We start from the raw sequence: 7344 nt of genomic DNA on the forward strand, positions 1-7344 counted from the left end.
ATAACAGATTCAATAAGGATAAATTGTTTATGTTTCTATATTGCAAGGTAATAATTGTAACTCTTTACAATTTCATAACTATAAAAGCAATTAGAAGAAATATGTACAGACACAGGGTATGGTTATAAAGTAGCTTAGATGGGATGTTATCTTAAAAAATAGCATAAATGTGTGAGAAATAAAATTGCACTAGAAAAATTAGGGGGAGAATGAATGGGGCTAAATTGTCCCATCTTAAAGAGACACAAAGGAGCTTTTGTGATGGAGGTATGTGTAGTGGCACACAGAGTTTAAACCTTACTCTAATCAAAATGGACTCAAAGAGGGAATAATACACACACACTCAGTTGGATATAGAAATCTATTTTAACCTATAAGGAAGTAAATTGAGATGGGGAACTAATAAAGAGGAGTATACATAGGGGAAGGTGGTGATCTGAAGATAATCACTTGTAAAGAAGGAAGGGGTGGGGAGTAAAAGGGAGGGGTGGGGAAAAAAACAGAGAATAATAGCTTAGAGGGAAATAGTTACCATAACTATAAATGAATGGGATGAATTCACCCCTAAAATGGAAGCTTATAAAAGAATGGATTTGAAACCAGAATCCTAAAATTTGTCATTTATAAGAAAGATATTTGAAGCAGGGAGAGACACATTCAGTAAAGGTAAGGGCCTGGAGAAGAATCTCCTATGCTTCAGTTGAAGAGAAGAAAGCATGGATAGTAATCATGATCTCACAGAAAGCAAAAGTAAAAAAAAAAAAAGATCTAATTTAAAAAGATAAAGAAATCTATATCTTGTTAAGAGGTATTATAAACAATCAAGTCATATCAATATCAAACATGAATGCACCAAATGGCATAGGATCTAATTTTTTTTTTTGATTCATGCATTTGTTTTTAGTTTTCAAGACCTTCCTGAGGCCAAAACCATGTGGCTCCCATAGGACTGTGCTCGGCTCCCAGCACAGTGCAATAGACCCTTCCTGTCAGTCTGATGGGCTGCCCTCAGAGGGAGATTTGTTTCTCTCTGTCACTTTGTATCTCCAAAATTTGTTTAGAGTCATTTTTTTACATGTATTGGAGGTGGTGGGAGCTGAAGCCACATGGAGGTTCTATTTTTACTCTGCCATCTTGGCTCTTCCCCCTAGCATCTTAATTTTTGAAGGAGAAATTGAGTCACAGGAGGAAACATAATATAAGTATCCTATTGGAGGACCTCAACTTTCCACCTTTTAGAACTAGGTTGATCTAACCAAAAAATAAAGAAGAAAGACATTAAGGAGGTGAACAAAATTCTGGAAAAGTTAGATATGAAAGCTTTCTGGAAAAAAATGGATGGAATAGAAAGGATTATGCTTTTTTTCTCAGCAGCACATGGCACCTTCACAAAAATTGACCATGTGTTTAAAGCCAGTAAGAACTTTATAACCAAATGTAGAAAAGCAGAAATAGTAAATACTTCCTTTCCAAATCACAACATGATAAAAATACATTCAATAATGGACAAAGGAATGAGAGATTAAAATTAGTTGGAAATTAAATAATCTAGTCTTAAAAAGACAATTGGGTCAAAGATCAAATCACAGAAATATTCAAGAACTTCAGTGAAAAAAAAAGATAGCTATGAGACAACATGCAAAAAAATTATAGCTTTTAGTCAAAACAGTACTTAAGGCAAAACTTACATCTCTAATTGCTTATATCCATAAAATAAAGGAAAAGCTGATCAATGAATTGGGCATGCAGCAACAATAACAACAACAAAAGTAGAAGCTTGAAATCCCCAATCAAATCAAATTGGAAATCTTGAAAATCAAAGGAGAGATTAATCAGATTGAAAGTAAGAAAACGTTCAATAGTTTTCCTCATAAATAAAATAATTAATAAATAGATAATAATAAATTAAAAGGTAAGTTTTATTAATGAAAACCTATAAAATAGCTAAATGGTTGGTTAATTTGACTACAAAAAAGAAAGAAGGAATCCAAATTACTAATATCAAAAATGAAATGGGTTAATTAATAACCAATGAAGAGTAATTAAGACAACTGTTAGGAGCTATTTTAACCAATTATATGTCAATATATTTGACAAGCTAAATGAAAAGGATGAATATCTACAAATATATAGATGACCCAGAATAATAACAGAAGAAATAAAATACTTAAATAACCCAATAATAGAAAAAGAAATAAATAACCCAATAATAGAAAAAGAAATTGAAGAAGTCACTAATGAACTTCCCAAGAAAAATAATTGCCAATATTAGATGAATTCATAAATGAACTCTGCCAAACCCTTAAAGAATATCTAATCCCGTTATTACATAAACTATTTGGGAAAACAGGCAAGGAAGAAATCTTATCAAATTCCTTTTATGACACAATATGATGTTTGTACCCAAATTAGGAAGATTGAAAACATAGAAAAAATTACAGACCAATTTCCCTAGTGAATATTGATGCAGAAATTTTAAAGAAACACTAGCAAGGATATTGCTGCACTAATACACTATGACCAGGTGCAATTTATGGCAGGTATGCAGGGTTGGTTCAATATAAGAAAACTATCAGCATAATTGGCCGTATCAATAACAAAACCAACAGAAAACATATGATTAACTCAATAGATGCAGGAAAAAATCTTTGACAAAGTACAGTAGCCATTCCTATTAACAAAACTATTTAATATAGGAATAAATGGAGCCTACCTCAAAATAGCAAGTAATATTTATCCAAAACCATCCATAAGCATTATCTGTAAGGGAGAAAAGCTAGAATCCTTCCCCATACAATCAGAGCAGAAGCAAGGATGCCTATTATGAATTCTATAATTCAATATAATACTAGAAATCTTAGCTATAGCAACAAAAAAAGAAAAAAAAGAAATTAAATTATTTTTTTAAATGGGACAGTATGCCAAATAAGTTTGGGAACTTTTGTCTTAGAATCTTCCAATATTTTAAGGGGTAGTGACCAGAATTTGTGTTACTTGATCTTAAATACCAGAATTCGGAACAATGCCTTCAAGGTGCAGAGGTAGATGCCTGTGTGACACAAATATAAAATTCCTAATATTTGGTGCTGTACACAAAGTAAAATGGACTGCTGTGAGAGTGAGTTGGATTGTTGGAATCCTTTTAGTGGGGTTTAAATGGACATTTTTTCAAGATGCCTGTAATGCCAAGCAAAGGTAGCTTCCCAAGGTTCAAAATACCAGCATAGATGCTTTCCATTTTATTCAGTGAAAAATTAAGAATAGAGAAAATCAAAATATAGCATCTGCCAAGTATATATGGCCTCAAATACTTACTAACTGTGTGACCCAGGGCAAGGCACTTAACCCTGTTTACTTCAGTTTCCTCATCTCTAAAATGAGTTGTAAAATGAGGAAATGACAAACCACTCCAATACTTTCCCCAACAAAACCCAGAATGTGGTCACAAAGAGTTGGACATGACTGAAAATGAACAATAACAATAACTTTCTGACTCCAGATCCAACGAACTATCCACTTTACCACTTACCTATTAAAGGGGTGTGTCTGTGTATGTATATGTGAGTGTGTATGAGAATGTGTGTGTGCATGTGTGTGTATGTGTGTGTGTTGAATTTTTCACAAGTCTTAATGATGGTGTAGTGTTCTGAGCTTTCTAGAGTACCAACAAGCAGGAAAGGTATGCCTGCATTTGCAGATATTTTTGGCCTACAAGCTCAGTTTTCGCTCTCCTGGCCCTGGCCCACCAGGATTTCAAGGTCACCTTAGTCATTACAGCCTTGTTCAAGGCTCTCTAATTATTGATTTCCCTTGTCCAGAAACCAAGAACAGTTCCCATTGACTTTAAGTTTTGAACCATAAATTTCCTTGCTTCCACACAGTAATACAGAAGAGGATATAGGTGTGAGAAGGAACCTTTGTGACAGGGGAAATATGCTTATGATTTTCTCCAGATGCATCACTAATGTAATGGATAACATCAGATTTAGAATCATGCAGAGCTGCAGTGGACTCTTTCTTCAGCTGCATAAGGGCTATGAGATCCTAGCCAAAGTTCTGTACTTTCTCTAGCCTGTTTCCTCATTAGTAAAATGTTGATAATAGTAGTACCTATATCACAGGGTGGTTGTGAGAATCAACTTTGAGAATATATGCAAAATGCTTTAGAAAACATAAGGTATTGGGCATCTGAGGGGGGACTGAGTCAAGATGGCAGAGTAGAAACAGGACCTCTGCACAGCTCTGGGGCTCACCATTTCCAATCCCTGTAAAAGGGGATGCTGCACAAACTTCAGAGCTACAGAACCCACAAAATGACACAGAGAATCTAACCTCCCCCTGAGAACAGACTGACAGGCTGGCAGTAATTGGCCAGAACAGTGTTCTGGGAGCCGAGCCCAGCCCCATGTTGAGGTTTTAGCCCTAGGGCTGGCCTGATGGCTGAAGGGATTCCAGATCACCAGCAGCTATGGATATCCAGAATTATCAACACATAGATGCTGAGGACAAAGTGAGAGATCAGTGCAGTGTGGACTTTGGGATCCAGAAGTTGTAATTGCATCAGCTTTTGCCCCTGGGGTGAGAAGCTGCTGAGGGCTGTGGCACAGCTCCTGGCCTGCAGAGTGTAGGGGGACCAAGCGACCAGTCTGAGGGGTAATAACTCTTGCTTTAACCTGCTTGTATCTGGATTGTAGTCTAGGGTGGAGATCCTGGGGCATGTGAACATCTTGCTAGAGCATGTGGAGGCTTCAGAGACGGCACCCAACTAATACCTCTGGCAGCTGAGAAAACCCCAACATTTGGGACAAAGCTCCCCTGTCTGGTGGCAGAGGCCTACTGTGGCAAAAAGCCCAAAAGTCAAGTAATTGAGTGGCAACATGACAAGGCGAACGAAGCAAAGCAAACAGAAGAATCCAACATTAGACTCCTATTTTGGGGACAAAAAGGATCAAAGTATGGAACAGGAGGAAGACAGTGAAGTCAGAACTCCTGCAACAAAAGCTTCAAAGGAAAATACTAGCTGGTTACAGGCCATAGAAGACCTTAAGAAGCAGATAAGAGAAGTGGAGGAAAAATTGGGAAGAGAAATGAGAATGATGCAAGAAAATTATGAAACGAGAGTCAACAGTCTGACTGAGGAAAATAACACTTTAAAATACAGACTAACTCAAATGGCAAAAGAGGCTCAAAAAGGCAATGAGGAGAAGAATGCCTTAAAAAAGGAAGTTGAAAGCACCCACTTTTGAAAATGGATGGGATCAAAGTAGAGAATAGAAGAAGTGGGAGGTGGGATAGGAGGGAGGGAAATATAGTCAGTCTTTTACAATTTATCTACCATGTTAATGCTTTGCATTAGCTACACATGTATAACCTATACACAACTGCTTATCTTCCCAGTAAGGGTGGGTGACAAGGGAGGAAGGGAATGAATCTGGAATTCAAAGTTTTAAAATCAAATGTTTAAATATATATATATATATATGTACCATTATTAATACTATTTTACATGTCATTGGGAAATAAGACATACAGGCACTGGGACATAGTGATCCACAATGCCTACTGGAAGTCAAAGGGGGTATGAGAGAAGATATGGGAAAGAGCAGATTGGAGGAGGGGATATACTGTGGAACTGCTATTTTGGTGCAGTGGGTAGGGAAAATACAGGGAGAAAATGTATTACTCAAAATCTGCTGGAAATGGATGATGTAAATCAGAAGTTAATAAAGCATTTGAAAAATGAAAAAAAAGAAAAAAATAAACCATAAGGCATTATATAAATGCAAGCTAGCAATGTTAGAAGATTAAGCAAATTATTAATAAAATGGCCTTAGGCAAGTTATTTTACTTTAGATTTCTTATCTCTAAAAAGCACACATTGGTTTAACTTGACTTTCAGTTATGATTTTTTTTTTGGTTGTTGCTCTAAATACCATGATCTTAAGACTTTGGAGAGGGCTATGCCTTCCCAGAATATGGCAGTATGGCCAGATATCAAAGTTATGGGAACCAGTGAATCAGGGAATTGAAGATGATGAGCCAGCACTTGTGAGGTCATCTAAGGACAAGATGGATCCTGGCTCTGAAGTCAGTGAACATCACAGCCATGAGTCCTGTGGACTCTCAGCCCACCTGCTCTCTCTGAAAGTTTTTTTTTTATCTTGTTTGTTCATGTCAAACTCTCCCTGATGCAAACTTTCCAGCTCCATGATTCTGCAGCCTCTGAGTGACACAGGGACACACACCCCATCCATGAGGGCTGATGTCCAGTAGTCTCTATTTGTGGGAAGCAAAAGGACCTGATTCATGACTCAGATAATAATCCTAATAGTGTGCTTTAAAATAAGAGCTCTTTGAGATTCAGCTTTTTTGTTAAGCTTGCTCCTGAGTTCTTTGTTATGGGTTACACTTAAAAGCATGTTGTTTGAATTCTGACATCAAAGGCTCTACCCCAAGACTTTAATTATTGAAAGCCAAAATATTTGATTCTTAAGTGGTTGGCTCCTATGCAAATGTCCTCACTGATTGCAGCTTTGGCTTTGGCCTTGAAGCCGGCTCTCAAGAGTATCCTTTGTAATGTGACTTCATATGAGAGGAGTTACCTGACTTTTCCTAAGACTTTATGGAACCCAGAGAACAAAAGCCTTATTGCCATGCTACTTCCATGATATGACAGACTAAGATAATAATAAGAATATTTGAGTCTTTTCTGTCTCATTGATCTATAAAAACCTTGTCCTAAGAATCAATAAATGGAGTTCTATCCTACAAACTCCTTGCCTGGTTAATTCTTTTTTTTTTTTTGCCATTTTGGAGGGTAATTGGGGTTAAGTAACTTGCCCAAAGTTACACAGCTAGTTTGTGTGTGGGGGGTGTGTGTGGGGGGTATGGGTGTGGGTGTGCGTGTTAAGTGTCTAAGGCCAGAACCAAACTCGGGTCCTCCTGACTCTCGTACCATTGCTTTACTCACTATGCTATCTAGCCGTCCCCTGGTTAATTCTTTACCACATCTTCACTCAAACCTGGGGCTGGCACCCAAGTGGCCCTTGATATCTCCTGATAACAAGGACAAAGATTCCAAAACATGTTTTTTCTACTATTGTTTTTGCCTTGGATGCAGGGACACAGCTGGGGATGCTTGAGGCAGGAATGTTCCCCATAACTCCTCATGGACCAGCATGTCTCTGTGGACACTGTCAGTGACTAACCACAAGCTTGCTGAGAGACAGAATACAGTTGAGGGACCAGAGAAGCCTTATAATCACCCCCTTGGTCTTACTGTCCTTGTCCTTGACACGGGCACTACTAATGTCCCTTTGTGTTTCCTCATGTGTGGAGGGAGGA

This window comes from Petaurus breviceps, unplaced genomic scaffold, assembly GCF_028583685.1.
Source record: "Petaurus breviceps papuanus isolate PSGF00001 unplaced genomic scaffold, PetGlider_PUasm1.0 447, whole genome shotgun sequence".
Taxonomy (NCBI): Eukaryota; Metazoa; Chordata; class Mammalia; order Diprotodontia; family Petauridae; genus Petaurus; species Petaurus breviceps.